Genomic DNA, 18064 nt, shown 5'->3' with positions numbered 1-18064 from the left:
CAAATGTAAAATGTTGTGATGATATCTTGAACGGATGCGAAGTTATCGTGCTAACAGATACTGACACAGGCAAAGTGAAAACAATACTAGCTTCGCTATCACGGCTGGTAATTATTATATTACCAGCCGTGAAAAAAATGGTACTGTTTTCAATTTGTCTGTCTGTCGTGAATCCAATAACTTAAGTAATAATAGACAGTATGGTTTTCGCCAAGAAAGCTCCACCGTTGATTTACTTAATCTCTCGACTCACACCATCCACCAATCAATTGACCAACATGGAGAAACTCTTGTAGCAGCCCTTGTTATTTCTAAAGCTTCTGACAGAGTGTGGCTCCGTTCCCTGCTATCCAAACTTCCTTGCTATGGACTAATGTCTTTTGTTCCTTTGATTTCCTCATATCCAAGAGACAGATAGATAAAAGTAGATGACGTGTATTCCAATTTCCACTCAGTTACCGTCGGCGTGCCTCAAGGTTCAGTTTTGGCTCCAACCCTATTCCTAATTCATATTAACTCATTTGCGCCCAGCGTCCTCAATGCGGGACAGAAATGGACATTTTCAAAATCTAATAAAGAAGGGAACCCCGGGGTAGGGACTTATGAGCTCTGCGACCATAAGCTGATAGGCAGAAGGCAGAGTGCTTAGCACCCTTCCAGCAAAATCCCTCACACAGAAACTCTGGGAGCTAATGGGTTAATGATCTCTTATCCATAGGTAGGCAGTACCGAGATACAGAAGTACCGAGTTACATCACCGAGTTACAATTCGAGTACCGGTAGCAGTAGTGACACTACTTTTTTCATGTACCGAAATTGGTACCGACGGTACATTTTAAAGTATATTTTGTCAGTACTTGGTACCGGTATATTTGATTTATCTATATTCACGCATCGTGTGATTTAAAAAAAAAAAAAAAGGTCAGGAGAAGGCCTACATGGGAGTGCTGCTGCCGATCCTGGCCATGTGCCTCAAGAAATTAAATGAAGTGAAGGAAAGCACTGATCTGACGGTGTGCAAGCCTCTAGTGAACGCAGTGACTGGGGGTGTGGAAGGCAGGTTCGACCATCGTTTCGAGGACACTGACTGCCCGCTTGCTGCTGCCTTCATCCCCAATTCAAGCTATCGTGGTTGGCGTGGTTACCTGAGTCTGCCTCCTACGACATAGAGAAAATGAGGATGAGGGTGGAGAAGAAGATGGTGTCACTACAGGAGAGCAAGCTAGAGGACGCGGAGAGCAGCATCACTGATGATGACGAGCAAGATGTCAAAGAAGAGTTTTCCGAACCCCTCTATGTAAAAGGGAGGAAGAAAAGGGAGACTGCGATGAAGCTAGTAAAAGAATTTTTGGAGAATCCCCAGAAACATAATATCAACAAGGACCGCTTTGCTTGCAAGGTTTTCAGAGACTTTTTTTGTAACTTATTACACGCCAATACCATCCAGTGCTGCTGTGGAACATCTGTTTTCATTAGGGAAGTACGTGCTCAAACCAATGAGCTCTATAGTATGGAGAGGCTATCTCCCCTGCGAGAGTGTGATTTTGGCCGCCATATTGGAACACCAGAACTCGAATTCAATTCAAATACTTTATTTCCACTAAGCAGTGGTTATTAACAAAGATACATTTGTTGCTTATAATTTGATAATATATATGGATTATGATTTTTTTTCTGCCTAGTTCAACGAATTATATGGGGTACATTCAGCCAATGAGTATAAAACAACGCCATAGGTTGCTGCAGTGCAGAATTTACCCTTTATGACACTAAGGCAGAGAAAGGCAATGGCAGAAAGGGAGAAGATAGTGTGGTATGAACACTGAAATGATGTTGATGTTGATGCTGTTTTACGTCAAAATAATGATGTTGAAATGATGTGGGAAGTCCTTAGACTACCCATGTCATGAAACCGAATGTCCAGATTGATAAAGGCCGGAAGAAACATGGAAATATTTACAAGAGAGTGTGAACAGAAGAGAAGAGGACATGGAGAGAAAGACTGGAGATAAATGGGTCCCTTTTAATTGCCTCAAGCATGCAGGAATACCAGGGAAGAATCTTCCCGCCCCTCCCCAGGGGGCAATAATCTTATAGAATTAGCAACAAGATATATTTTTACTTGAGAAATGTAATGCCATCTATCTTTGACAAATTCCCGTACCCATTTTTGCATCCAGAAGCTGCACAGCTGACCATGGCACTATATATTACGGAATCATCGGCCGCTTTCAAAACCCAATGAACACCTCATTTCAAAAACCACGGGCATCAGGCGTGGTGTAACTTGGCTGCCGCTATACCAGCACCGCCCTGGCAGCGGCTACATAAATTACGCTGTGTTCCTCACAAGAAAGTCTCTCCATATTATAGAGCTCAGTGGCTCAAACCAAAACGGGCGGGACTCAGTGACTATCATTTTGAAGTGCTCATTTTCCTCAAGGGCAACACTGGAAAAGAAAACTGAAGTGCACTGTGTAATCATTAATCAGATTATTGTGCATGTAATGACATGATGTAATCATAAAATTGTGTTTATTTTGATAAACACTAAACTAGGTGTATTAGAATGTGAATTACAGTGACCGGTTAAAGTTTAGCGACTGAACAGTCGTAAAACCTTATGCTTTAGTCACCCTATAGTTAATGTGACTGACAATCGTCTGACATCTTTCATCTCTCCTCAGGTCCGGCTCTGCTGACAAGACTGGTCTCTGGCTCCTCAGTGTGGTAACAAAAAAAAAAATCAATACTGAGCAAGTTTACTTTATTCATATTCATGTACCGAGTACCGAGTAGGTACTCGGTAAAATGCATTATAGTATCACCGAGGGCAACCCAACACCCCCAGAAGGAGCCCACAGAGGAGCATATACAGCGCGACTGGACTCCAGGTGACAGGGACATAAGTCTGCCTGGGCTGCGCACCCCTATGACCCAGAGCTCGTCCACCACCACCATAACAGGAAAGCGAGACTACCTTCTGGGCGAACTGACCACCAACAACCACGGGGTGGAGCTATTACCCTAGCTCCAGTCAGCACCCCTAAGATGGCTGGTAGTCGCTCAACCCTCCTACAGAAGACGGCCTGCAGGCACTCTGGAGGTAACAAGGAGATGGCCGGTAGCCGCTCCTGCCTTCATCAGGAGATGGCCAGAAGCCACTCTGAAGATGCCCTAAACAAGATGGCCGGTAGCCGCTCGACTCTCCTACAGGAGATGGCCTGCAGCCACTCCGGAGGTAACGAGGAGATGGCCGGTAGCAGCTCTGAAGGTGCCCCTCAAGAGACGGCCTGAGTCGCTTGACCCTCCTACAGGAGACGGTCTGCAGCCGCTTCAGAGGTAATGGGGAGACGACCGGTAGCTGCTCCGTAGGTCCCCTTGAGTCGGCCTGTAGCCGCTCCCTTTCCCAGGCCATGGCCAGTAGCTGGGCCTTAGCGATGGCCAGTAGCCACACCCCTAGAAGGCCATGGCCAGTAGCCAGACCCTACGGCAGGAGACAGCCGGTAGCCGCTCCTCTGTCTGGCGCTGACTCCTGTCCATGACACTACGATCTGGAGGGAGACTCCAGCCTGGAGGAGTATTGGAGAGGCCCTGTAACTACCACCGGGCTATACTCACTGCAGCTGGATCCCGAGAGGACCTGCCTGACGGACCCCGAAGATGGCCGACGCCACAGCCCACTCCTGACGGCGTCTCCAATCACCAGAGACCGCAGCCCCCGGGACCTCCAGACCGCCCCCAGGACTCCCAGGTGGGACATCTCTTCACCCCGATGCAGATCTTCATCCTCCATCAGGCGCCCGAGCGATAGGTTCAGGCAGCTGTTTGGCCCCAGCCCTGAGGGCCAGACTCCCTTCCCAAGCCCTGAAAGTGCAGGACCCGTTGCCACCAGGAGCCCCAGACAAGAGAAGACGCCCCTACGCGTGATCCCGTGGCCCCTGAATACGGAGGCCAGTGGCAGAACTCAGCCCTGTCAGTAGTGAGGCTGAGTCGTCTCCGCCGCCCTTGTACCCCACCGCCAGTAACCCCAATCCCGACAGTGAGCGACAGTGAAAGCACAGTGTCCGTGATATAGTGCAGTAAGGGCAGAACAGTGAGTTATCAGAATATGGAAAGTCAGTGCGCAAAGCATCAGTAATAATATAAAAGAAAGGTGTAATAAGTAAGGTAACAGTGAAACCAAGAACACGGCAAGGCATTGAAATAACGGTCTGTAACAGTGAACACGTTACCATATAGTGACACAACCTTACATTAACATCATACAGAGGCCCCAGTGCAAGAGCAATAATTAACGACCCGACCGACAAACCAGTTAGCCTGCCAGCAGTGAAAATAGTGCCACAAACTCCACCTAGACTTTCCCAAAATAATAGTGTTTAGCTTCCCTGCCCTAAGTGCTATTCACCTTACCCGATTGTGTCCTAAGTAGTATCCTGTGCGATACTAACACCCGATATCTAAGCCTTAGAATTATAATTGTTCAGCATAACTGTATTTGTGACATCTGCCCGTTCCACTGTAGAATTTAGCAATACACATGTAAGGTTGTTGCTTTGAGTTTTTGTTTCCTGCCTCTCTCTTTTTTGTCTAAGCTCCGGTCTAGAAAGAGAACCCAGCTACACACTAGGCGTTAGAGGGACGGGAAGCCGACCCTAAAACACCTAGCATTACACTCGGTACTTTTTTTTTTTTTTATACCGGTACCAGTAGTGACACTACAATTTTAGGCAAGTCCCGGTACCGTTACCGACGGTACTTTTTGTGTACCGGGTGCCCACCTCTGCTCTTATCTGTCATCCATAATCTCATCCATTCATATGCAGATGACTCAACACTTCACAGATCATTCGCACTTAAACATCCATTCACAAAGTTCAGTATATCTAACTTACAAGTAAGTACAGCCATCTCCATAAATCAAGACTCATCTAAAATCACTGAATGGGAACAAAATAACCTTGTTTCATTTAATGCTAGTAAGACCAAATATATACAGTTTACTAAGAAACTGATATTGCCCGATTCCTGTATTACCTTCAATGCTACTAATATTCTTGTCTCCAAAAGTATGGAAATTCTCGGAGTTTCACTTTCAATGACCTCAGCTGGACCTCTCATGTCAGATCACCTGCAGAAAACCGCCTCAACGAAACTTGGATTATTGTGCTGAGTTCGTAACTTCTTCACTGACGAGCAGATAGCTGTAATATATGCGAGTCACGTGCTCTTTTAGCCGGAATATTGCTCACCTTTGCGTTGTGGATGTGAAGAGCTTGCACTAAAGCAATTAGACAAAATTCAGAAGAAAGCTGTCAGAATTAATAACCCTGCTATAACACTCCCTTTCATTTTTTTTTTTACACTACTTTTATGGCAAATGCTCAGACGAAGTTGCATCCATTGTGCCACCTTTCCATCCCTTTCCTTGTCCTACATGGGCATCTGGTAGCACTCATGACTGGAATGTCACCCTACCATATCGCAGAACTTCCGCCTATCAGAAATCTTTTATTCCCCGAACTGTATCTCATTGAAGCTCGCCTCCCCAGAGTTGTTTCCCCCTAAACTTCAATCTACAGCTGTTCAAGTCCAACCGTTACAGATTTTTTATGCATGGAGGAAGCAAGTACTTTGGTGTATAGATTTTTTTATTCAATTATTTTTCCTTCCTCTGTTTTGTTATTCAAAAAAAAAGTTTAACTTTACGATTTGCATTTGATTAACTGTTTACTTTTTGCTTTGTTTAGGCACTCATTGCTATTTTTACGTTTGCCTTGTTAGCTCGTTTGTTATGGTAGACCTGTATGATCACGCACAGCCTTCCTTGTTTACTTACCTGCTGTGAGGAAGCTGACTACACAGCAGGAGTAGACTGTAGCACCAGTCGAGCAGGGCAGTACTCCCAAGGTGGATGGAAAGTTGATAACAGGGAGAGCTGGAGCTCCCGTTTCATCAGCCCTAGGGACTAGATCCTGACCAGCCCCCTTTGCTGAACTTTTTTATTGTCTTATTAACACAGAGAGTAGGCCAGCATGCTCTCTAATACAAGTTTCTCTAACTGTCAACACCAAACTACATGCACAGTAAACACTACACTTCCTTTTCAAAACTGAAAATTAAAATGGCGACATCTGAAAATCAGGCCTCAGAGTCCCCGGGGGGGGGGGGGACCATAAATTCCCCCACCATCAGCCCCTCTTCCGGTGACGCCTTAGAGAGATGCCTGGAACACTGTCTGACTCACTTCTTCATTTCTGCAACATTCGTGGCCTTTCCTCTAAACAACACCACCTCTCCTCCACTAAACCTCACCTTCTCTTCTTGACAGAGACTCAGCTGTTTGAGGCAACTGACAGTATATCCTTTTCTGTTTCCTCCTCCTTTCTCTATATTCATTTCAAAGCCAACGGTGGATATTGTGTACATGTACGCAATGATTTATCTTGTTCTCGTGTTGCTGAACTTGATTCTTCTGAATTCTCTACTCACTGGCTTCGGCTTTCTTGTCATTCTCTGACTAAATATATCATTGCTGTATACTTACCCCCTAATTCTACTATCAAAAATTCTTCGACTATCTTACTTCTACGATGGAACACATTCTATCCATTTCTCCTTTCTCTGAAATCTCCATTCTAGGAGATTTCAATGTTCACCACCACCTTTGGCTCTCCTCTCCTTTCACTGATCCACATGGTGAACAAGCCTACATCTTTTCTATCATTAATGACCTAGAGCAGCTTTTACAGCACCCTACCTGTATCCCTGACCGCCTTGGAGAGAGCTCCAACATACTTGACCTCTTCCTTACAACTAATCCTTCTGCTTACACTGTTTATCTTTCCTCTCCGTTGTGCACCTCCGATCACAACCTTATTACCTTAACCTGTCCTATCACTCTGGTACGGCCTGTGGACCCTCCAAAGAAACGTCGTCTGTGGCACTTCGGAGCTGCAGATTGGGAGGTCCTCAGAAAGTACTTTTTTGATTTTCCGTGGAATGATTATTGCTTCCATGGCCGGGAGCCATCTGAGTGTGCCTTGTGCATTACGGAGGTTATTCTCTAGGGCACAGAAGCATACATTCCTTTCTCGTATCCTTTGACTAATGCAAGAAAGCATTGGTTTAATCACGCTTGTTCTAATGCTGTCAGCAAGAAGGAGAGGGCCTATAAAAGGTACCAGAGCCAACCCACCCCTAAGTCATCTTGTTTATGTTTCTGCCTGGAATCATGCTAAGTCTGTTCTTCACTCTGCTAAAAATAATTTCATCCGTACTAAGTGCTCTCACCTCTCCAACTTGAATTCTTCCCGCTTCTTCTGGCACCTTGTCAAAAACCTTTCTAACAACTTTACCTCATCATCCTTCCCTCCTTTTTTCTATTCTGATGGTTCTGTAGCTATTTCTTCTACTGATAAAGTAGATCTCTTCGTTCAGACTTTCTCATCCAATTCCACCTTAGACGATTCCGGTGCTGTTCCTCCATCACTTCCCCCCTCTGACTTCCTCATGGCTGACATTAAAATTTCTTCAGCTGATGTATTTTCTGCCATCACTGGCCTCATACTAATAAGGGATATGGGCCTCATTGGAGTCCCTCCTGTTGTCCTCAAGAACTGTGCTTCAGTGCTTACACCCTGCCCAGGTAAACTCTTTAACCTTTGTCTGTCAACTTGTACGCTTCCTTCTTGCTGGAAGTTTACTCTCATTCAGCCAGTCTCAAAGAAGGGTGACCGCTCCCAACCCTCTAACTATCGTCCAAATGCTTTAACATCCTGTGTTTCAAAAGTTTTCGAGTCTGTTCTTAACCCCTACACCGCGGGCTTGTTTACCAATTACTTGCGTGTGCCGCGGGGTTATTTGGGCTCCGACAGACTCTCAAAAAATATTTGCCAAAAATCAGTTATTAGTCCTAGAATAATAAAATTACATATGCTTATGGCACATACCTTCAGCTTTCTCCTGGAATGATTGTTGAGCCTTCGTCGGTTACCGTAGGACTTGTGGAGACCTCTGAAGTAGGGTAACGAAGTCTCCACTTTACACTTCCCAACAACCCGTAATATGATTACCACAGCCAGATACAAACACTATAAACACTATTCTACAATTTTCAAGTAGTTTGGGATCCATACTAAAAAAAAAAAACACTGTGAAAGCAATGGAAATTACGAGCGCGTCTGATCATCGCACTGGCACTAGTTCGCTCATGGTAGTCTGTCATTTATTATTCATAAAACCCCTCACACTTTATATTTCTATTACTATATAACACTTATATATATCTACAGTCTTTATCCATAAGTTTCCTTCAGTAGTATTAGTTTATTGTCACTGTAGGGATTCAATTTCTTTCAGTAAAATACGTAGCATTCACTTTCTCGTCCTGTATACTGGCATTGAGAGTGAATGTCACTTTCATCTTCACTCTCATAACTCATAGCATTCAGACATGCTCGAGTGAAACTTTCACTTTCATTACTCCTAGGGTATATACTCGTATTCTTATAATACTACTCATTTACATTTCTATTTACGTTCTCTATTTTATTTACGTTATTTACATTTCTATTTTATTTACAGTGTTATGCACTGTCACTTGAAATAACTTATAAAACTATTTTCCATTGTTCACGTATATTTACATTCATTACTTTCACTTGCTGTTTACACATTATTTACACATTATTTACAATTCCACTTGCACTGTTTTACTCAATAGAAAGATCGTAGTCACTCTTTTATCAATTGTCAGCCCTTTACCTCTTTCCACACGAGGTTTAGTAGGGGGTAAAGGTCACAGAGGCATTTGCATGGGGGTGAAAAAAGGCCTTGAAGTCAGCAAGATGAAACATACGTCCTCTCACTTCGGAAGATGAGACTACACTGATAACGCAGTTGCCAGGCCAGCTAGCCTAGAGGCCTGCTTTAGGGGTTATTCAGAGTTACCAATATTACTTCTTGAACAGCTAAGTCTAGCACTGATATGATTGGCAGGAAATCTAGACAATACATTATAAATTTGGTAGTTCCAGGTGAATGCCCTTCCCTCCTTACAGGTATATTTATTACGAAAATAGATTAGAGGCCTACTTAGGAGATATATAATCAGAGCTACCAATGTTAAATCTTGAAACAGCTTTGTGTAGCACTGATATGATTGGCAGGAAATCTAGACAATACATTATAAATTAGGTAGTTCCAGGTGAATGTAAATATCACTTAGGCTTCTCCCTTCTCTCCTTACATGTATATTTATTACGAAAATAGATTATACGGCATATTTCAAGGGGAAAAAAACAGCGAAAATTAGCGAACGAGTGCACGTGAGGTGTTGTCAGGTGATAATTAGCCAATTCCAGGTGTATGGCACTCTCACTTACCTGATTTCTTTCTTGTATATATTATTTGGTATAAGAATACGACATAGGGCTTATTTCAATGGATGAAATCAGTGAAAAATTCCAGGGAAGATTTACTTAGCGTAGCATGGCCGGGCAGGCGAGAGGATAGGGTAATGGAGGGGGGGTAGGGAGGGGAGTCAAGAACGGGGAGAAATGGCTAAATTGTCAACAATGGATGGGAGTACAGATGAGATTAGGAGTGCTGACTAGTGTTGGACATTGTCAGTACTGATAGATGATACAAGCCCCCACTTGAAAGCCCGGGTGAATTCAAAATAACACAGAATCACAAAAGCGACGCCCCGCGGTATGATCCCTTGCTCCCAAGTGTCACGAAAGTGACGCCCCGCGGTTAAGGGGTTAATAGTAAAATTTTAAAGCATCTTTCCTATCACAACCTTCTCTCTGATCGTCAGTATGGGTTTCGTCAGAGGCGCTCCACTGGCGATCTTCTCACCTACCTTTCAGACTCCTGGTCATCCGTTTTTCGAGACTTTGACGAAAGCTTTGCCATAGGACTTGACATCTCAAAGGCTTTCGTTCGAGTCTGGCATAAATCTTTAATTTCCAAACGGCCCTCTTACGGTTTCTATCCTTCTATCTGTTCCTTCATCAATAGCTTCCTTTCTGTCATTCTATAGCTGCTGTTGTAGACGGCCATCATCCTTCTCCTAGATCTATCAACAGTGTTGTTCCTCAGAGCTCTATCCTACCACCAACTCTCTTCCTTTTATTCATCAGTGACCTTCTAAACTGTACATCTAACCCTATCCACTCGTACGCTGATGATTCCACCCTTCATCTTTCCAGTCGGTTTCCACAACGTCCATCTCAGCAGTTACTTCAACAAACAAGGGATGAGGCTATAGCACACCTAATGTCTGACTTGGCTTGTATCTCTGACTGGAGTATAGATAATCTTGTTGTTTTTAATGCACCAAAAACTCAGTTTTTACACCTATCAACCCGACACAATCTTTCACAGGAGTACCCTCTAAGGTTTAATAATATCCAGCTCAATCCCGTATCATTCTTGAACATGCTTGGGGTTTCATTCACTCGGGACTTGTCTTGGAAAAATCATATTGCATCTCTTGTGAAATCTGCTTCCAAGAGATTAGGTGTGCTAAGCCGACTCCATACCTTCTTTACCCCCGCACAGTTGTTGACTTTATACACGGGTTTTATTCGCCCGGGTTTAGAGTGCAGCTCTTATGTGTGGGGAGGCTCCCTACATACAGCTCTTCTTAATAGGGTGGAGTCAAATGCTTTTCGTCTCATCAGCTCTCCTCCTCCTACTGGCTCCCTTCAACCTGTGTCTCTTCGCCGCACTGTTGCATCTTTATCTCTCTTCTATCGCTGCTTCAATGGTCGCTGCTCCCCTGAATTGTCTGCTTGCATCCTTCCACCTCTACGACGGGTGCGTAGCACCCGTCTGGCAACAAATTCTCATCCCTTTTCTGTCCAACTCTTTAATGCAAGAGTTAACCGTTACTCCCAGTCCTTCATTTATGCAACAGGCCAACTCTGGAACTGTCTCCCTCTGCCTGTATTTCCTGCTTCCTAAGATCTCCAGTCTTTCAAACTCAGTTTGTCCAGTCATCACGAAATGGATGGGTCTTGAATTTGGCCCTCTTTTTTATTGTTTTTGTTTTGTTTTGTTTTCTTGGCAGGAACGGTTTGTGGGCTCCTGGCCTTTGGTTCCTTCTTTCTTGCATAAAAACAAAAAGGATCCACGCTGGAAACAGGTCCATCATTGTCTTGGGTTTCAGGGTTCGATCGTGTTCAGGTTTTCACTGGTTTAAAGTTTCAGTGGCTTTGATATTAATTTGTGATAGATTTGACTTCATTGCTCTTAAGTTTCATTACTTTCCAGTTTGAAGGTTTATGGTTTCACTTTTGTTACTGTACTGGTTTCAGGCTTCAGTTGCTTTCAAGTGTCAGCGGTTTTATGTTCCAATGATTTACAGTTGTTTTTTATTGGTTTCAAGGTTCACTGGTTTCACGTTTACTTGTTTCAGCCGCCACTTTCTATTTAGTATCTATATTTCGGTTTTGAATACTTTGGAAGCAAAATGGTTAAACATGAAACTGGTGACCGATTATCATTTTTAGATGTAGTGTGACTTCAGGTGGCTATGATGAAGCTGGCTTTCAGGTATAAGATTCAATGGTTTTCGTGTTGGTCAACCCTAGAATACATACGCTAATTTTACTGCATCTTAATATATACGCTGGGTTTGATAAACCCGTTTTTCGGAAAGTCATACACCTATGTGAAAATCCAAATTTAGTAAAACCAAGTACATATATAAAAAATACAAGCTTTGTACTTTCACTTGAACCTTATGTAAATGAGTTTGTATGATATCTTAAAGGTTAAGTGGTAACTTGAAAAAAAGTATCAAAAATGGGGAAAAATTCTGATGGAACTAAAAAAAAAATATGTGGAAAATTTCAAACAGGAGCTGCGGACTTCTGAACTTGCACACACACTCCTGGGTCATGGGCGCTGCAGCACATGGCACTCTAATCCTTACAGACTCACGGTGGGCCGTGGTGGAGGTAGACAAAAAATGGGGTATTTTTTTTAGAGTAAAAAAATGGAGTACGAAGATTGGCAATTTTTCATGCAATCCCAGACCCTTGAAATTGAACACTACATGGTATTTGGACCTCTCTAAGGCTTTACCCAGTGATTCTGACCACCCACCGACCCCCACAACCTTGTTTTAGGGGGTAACAAAGATAGAACTTACAATTATCAGAAAATGTCATTTCTTGAGTAGTGAATGTTATTATTTTACTACTGAAACCTCATAATTGCAAAACACAGTGGTATGCAATCCAATATAGTTGCTATTTGTCATTTGTGGTGTATTTATGGCCGTGAGAAAAATAATTTGTTCGAGTTTTCCTTGACAATTCTCAAAATCATGAGCACTTACTTGGACTCACAAACAATCACCACAGACAGGGTAATAATGCCCCTGGCAGACAGCCTTCTGACATTTGGTGCACCGGAAGCATGTCTTCCTGTCAGTCTGAACAGGGCACTCCCGGCACTGGACAGGTGGACTCTGATTCTTAGCACCCAGTGGTGTTCATTATTTTATCAAGTTCTTCATCACTCAAAAAATGGTGGGCCATGATTTCACAGTTCACAAAGAAATATCTGTGTTCTAAGAAATATTCACTTCCTGCAAGGAAAAGCACTTTAGAAATCATACTCAAATTACTTGCTGGATATGACAAACTCTGTGTCACCTATGTACGGGAGTACATACGATGGGTGTAAAATACCCAAGGGCGCCGATATGGAAATTTCCTTCGAAGAGAGCGGAGCAACACTATCTCTCCCTACTAGGGCAACGCGTGCAAGGAGGGTATCTGGGTGCCCAGCCGTCTCAGACAATAACCCACTCGGTGATCACGTGAACTCGGGTACGCGTCGGGTGTGATACGCCCGCATATGTATTCTAGGGTTAAGGCTTTATTGTTTTCATGTTAATGTTTTCGAATTTCATTTTCAGGCATCAGTATTTCTTTCTAAATCGGTGTTCTCAGGCTTCAGCGTTTCTTAAATAGTTTCAGTTATAAGTAGTTTCTAAGGCAGGTTAAGTTGTCACTGGTTTCTAGGGTTAGGCTGCTTCTATGATTATCTATAGGTTTTGATTTGAGAGACATATTGGTCAAAGTCTTCAAACACTACTCTAGAGGAGACTGAGAAATTTTTATTTAGGTCAATACTAAATAATTTTCTTCATTCGAGAGAAATCCTGCCTGACAAACGTGCAGTGCATCACTCCTACCAAGATGGATTGTGTAAGCTACCAGCAGTGAAGAATATTTACTTGTTGGGTATTTACTTGGTGGCAACATTCAACTGTTAATCAATAAAACGTTTCCAAAATTTTGTCTTCCACAATAGTAAATATTCACTATGACACTCTTTTCGAGAAAATTTTTTATGATAGTTCAGACACTGCACAAAATAATTGTCCTTCCTATCGTTGAATATATTTATCAGCGATGTTCCATCACTAAAAAACTAAAACGTGAATCTATTTTATGCCCTAGACCTGAAGATTTCACTTTATGGCACCCTCCAAGGTAAATGATTATTCCATTTCAATCAGAGGGGATAAACCTTCTTATGCATAAGCAATACAGAATCAATGTCAGCATTCCATCTTTAGCTATAATATATGGTACCCAGCTTATTATGAACCCACATCTAGAACTATTAATTTATTACATCATTCGTTAAAAATTAATTATATTAGTTCACTCACGGCGAAATATAAGCATCTTTGTATTGTTTGCATATAAATGCTGGGCTCGGTCCACTGTTGCTAGATGCAGAGTATTATTGTCAACCATTCTTATTTTTCCACTTCCATATTCCTTTCAGTATAAAGGATAATTCAGTTTGATTCACTCACACACACACACACACACACACACAAAGATCTTCTTTGCACTCCTTCAGTATAATACTGTCACTAACACAACTCCGTGCTTTGTCCTCCACATTCATAATAAGTCCTTTCGTCAGTTCTTCAAAGATATACAGAAATTCTAGTTGACTCAGAGCGAAAAATAATCATCGTGGCACTCCTTAGATGTAACTGCGGATGACACTGCTGTGACTGGAATTGACGAGATACTGCAAGGGGAACGTTGCCATCTCGATTACATGTTCCGCGTTGCTGGATTTCAAGAGAAGGCTGAAGTTACTTTGAACATGAGAGCAGACTGAGAAGACGATGAGAGAAACACGAATGAATTGAGAATAATAAATAAAACGGCCATGAGGCAGAAAGCAAGGGATAAAGAGTAGAAATGAGAGAAGAGATTGGAGACGTAATGGAAAAAGTGATAAAAGGTGGAAAATATTCAGTAGACGATTATTAAACATGAAAGAAGTAGTGATAGGAGAAAGAAAATATAGAAAGAATTGATGACTAAAAAAGTGAAGAAAAGGATAGGAAGTCGGAAATTATTAATAGACGAGTTGAGATACAAGATTTATACACACACACACACACACACACACACACACACACACATATATATATATATATATATATATATATATGATGTGTATGTGTGTGTGTGTGTGTGTGTGTGTGTGTGTGTGTGTGTGTGTGTGTGTGTGTGTGTGATAAAAAGAAAGAAAAAGCTTAGAGCATGCAAAGCCTGTTGCATGTAATGCAGATTTAACAAAGTCATATTCAAGAGCCGTTCATTCTTGGATACATTTTTTAAAGAACAGAGTGATTGGCGTGGGAAAGATAGACTGCTGAAGACTCAGTTCCCAAGGGAGGAGAATGTAAGAAAACCGGACACAAAGTAAAATTTAAAGGTATGAAAACTGGGGAGATCAGTAAGGCTGTATGATGAAATGGTGAAAGGGAGAAAAGTAAGAGAAAAGAAGAAAACAAGGAGTTAAGTGTAGGGATGAGAGAAAAAATGTCAAGACGTAGGAACCAAGCGGTATGATAGTGAAATAATGAGTAAGGATGTCAAATGGATAAGAACACAGAACTGATGACTAAAGAAATGAACTAATGGAGACCCAAGAATGAGTGGTGAGATAATGAAAGAATGACAGTTAGACTTTGTGAGTGAAATTGTATGGTAATAATAATTATCATCAGTTCAGTTACAATGGAATTTGTATTATGGTAATTAAAAGAGGAAGTGACAAAAGAAAGAAAGATAGTAATTGTTGAAAGGCGTCAAATATGTGAGAAAGGCTGCTATGAGTAAGAGAAAATAGGTGACAGAAGGAAGACACTAAGAGACACTGAGAAGTTTCCCATTAGCTGCCAATGTTCCCATTTGGGAATACATTTTAATGTGCTATTTTTACAATTAAAAGATGCTTGTTGAGTGAAATCATGTTTCATCATGTATCAGCAGGATTGCTCTGCACCAGTGATCACCCAAAAGCTATTGGGTTGCCTCAGACTCACATCAGTGGTGATCTGAACTTCGCTGAATTCACACGTACCAAGGTGCTCTGTAATACTTATTGATTTTGGTATGTACTATTACCTGCATTTTGGTAATATTCATATAAAAGTATCGACAGATGTTTCCTCTTTTACAGTATGTGACCAAAAGTAAACCATTTTATTTTTGCTTAGAGTTATTATTCATTTAATGAATTTGTTCCCAAATGGGAACAATGGCGGGATCTGCATACTCAGTCATAGTAACCTTGTCAATATGAAAAATAGTAATTACTGCCTATCTATTGTGTACTGAAATATGCTTACTGTTTATTATTTATTTATTATTATTTCTTATTGTTTATTATTGTTTATTTATATGTTTATATATAATTATTTATATTTGTATTACTTATACAGTCTACAGTATGTATTTTTTTCAGGAGATGCCACTCTTGCTGAAGCTGTTGCCCTAGTATTAGAAAATGATGCAGAGAGATCAACATTCTTCCCTCAGAAGAAGATCAAGCTCTCACTGATGAAGAGGCAATTGAGATTGTTCTGAAGGCCAAGAAGCTGAGCAGCTTCTGCCTCGTGAGGTTTGTGGCAGAGTAGAAGTCGCTGAGAACAATGATGCAGAATATGAACAGCCATGTTCCTTACACACGAGTGACCATTCCACAGTGTCTCCAAGTGGGAGGAAACGCTCATCTTTTGAGGGCGGCAGTGCAGAAAATATCCCAAAGAGGAATAAAACTGCTCCTGCCAAGAAGGTGTCTTGGAAAAAAGGGAAGAGTTCCAAGGCATTTCCTCCAGAGAAAGTCATAGAACCATTAGATGAAGACCATCCAGAGTTACGCACACTTTCCCCAGGGGATTTTTTTTTTGAAGCTGTTGAATGATGACATTCAAAACCTAATTGTTCAGGAAACCCTCAGGTATGCCCATGAAAAGTGTAACAATCCATGATTCACATTTGGCATTAGAGATCTGTTACATTTCATTGGCATCTTCATACTAAGTGGATACCACTAGCTACCCCGTGAGGACATGTACTGGGAAAAGTCAGATGATGTAGCAGTGCCTCTTGTGTCACAACGGATGTCCAGAAATAGGTTGAGAGAGATCAAACGGTACTTCCATGCAGCAGACAACAGCAATCTATACACAAGTGATAAGTATCAAAGCTTAGGCCATTGACTGAAGCAACAAACAAGTCATTCCAACAGTTTGGTATATTTGATGAAAGACTTTTCATTGATGAATGTATTGTTCCATATTTTGGCCATCATAGTTGCAAGATGTTTATATGAGGGAAACCGATTAGGTTTGGCCATAAACTTGGTGCCTGCGTTCATCTAATGGATATCCATACATGTTTGATGTATATTGTGAGAAGTCAATGGCAGGTAATAATGATGATGCGCTTGGTACCAGGGTGGTCGAACAGCTGATGTCTTGCGTTAATGATACTAGTGATCATGAAGTCTTTTAAGTCTTTTTTGACAACTTTTTCACATCCTATGCCCTAATGATGAGGCTCCAAGAGAAAATGCAAGAGCAACAAGTACAGCAAGAGACAATAGACTGCAAAAGTGTCCTCTTCCAGAATCAAATTCCTTCCAAAAGACCAAGCGTGGGACATATAAGTACTGCTCTGATGGCAACATCTTGGCTGTAAAGTGGAATGATAATAAGCCGGTTACTGTAGTCACTATGATAAAATTGATCCAGTAGCTTATATTGAGCGATGGAGTGCTGCTGAGTGCAAGAAAATTCTTATACAAACACCAAAGGTCATCAACTAGTATAATCAATTCATGGGGGGCGTGGATCTCATGGATTGATTTGTGGCTCAGTATAGGCCCTCATTTAGATAAAAAGAAGTATGGTGCTTTCCTATACTTTTTCAGATGTTCAGCATGTTGTGCACTGCAGCATGGCTAATATACGGAGAAGTGCCAGATACAAAACTAGATCAGCTAGCATTCACACGCAGTGTTGTAAGGTTTCTGTTTTCAGAAGCACCAGCACGTACTCCCTCGCTAGCAGGTCCAAGTGGTCACCAAGTCCATATCAAAATTCAGATGGAACATCTTTCTGTATCAAGCACAAAACAAGGCCGGTGTAGGTACTGTAAGAAAAACACTAGAATGATATGTTCAGGATGTAAGGTGCTCCTTCATACCAGCTGCTTGAAAAAGTATCATGAGGTATAGGCGCTGTGCGCTAGTAGAGAATTCCTAATATATCTATATATCTCACAATACACTGAAAAACAGTGATTGTATATGAATCTTTTGCAATGTGTGTATTTTATAGCATTGCATAATAAAGAAATTTGTGTTGAATTACTTTTTGAATTGTATGGAACAATAAATGTTATAAGCATACTCGTGGTATTCTTCAAGATACAATTGATATCTGGGATGCAGCCAATGTTCCCATTTGGGAACATGTCATATCTGGCAAGCTAAAATATATTTGTATTTTCTGGGGACATGTATTACTTCATAAACACCAATTTAATCATAGAAAGAAATGAGAATCAGATAATTTTAAACACGGTTGGCAAATGGGTTAAATGTAGGGAAGCAAGAAAGACGGTACATAAAACACCAAAAGCATATTAGGTATGAGGAGCCTCAGGGACCTTTGGTGTGCTGTGGAGTGATTTTGTGCGATATGGTGTGA

The 18064-nt window shown here is 41.7% G+C and overlaps 1 pseudogene; it reads left to right on the top strand.

The window, feature by feature from the left end:
* Positions 1–1174: 1174 nt before the first annotated feature.
* On the top strand, positions 1175–16865 carry LOC145410114 (uncharacterized; annotated as a pseudogene).
* Positions 16866–18064: the final 1199 nt, after the last annotated feature.

This window comes from Coenobita brevimanus, chromosome 84, assembly GCF_032717465.1.
Source record: "Coenobita brevimanus isolate Jiangsu-jjx chromosome 84, ASM3271746v2, whole genome shotgun sequence".
Classification (NCBI taxonomy): Eukaryota; Metazoa; Arthropoda; class Malacostraca; order Decapoda; family Coenobitidae; genus Coenobita; species Coenobita brevimanus.
This window is presented reverse-complemented; position numbering and strand designations above follow the sequence as displayed.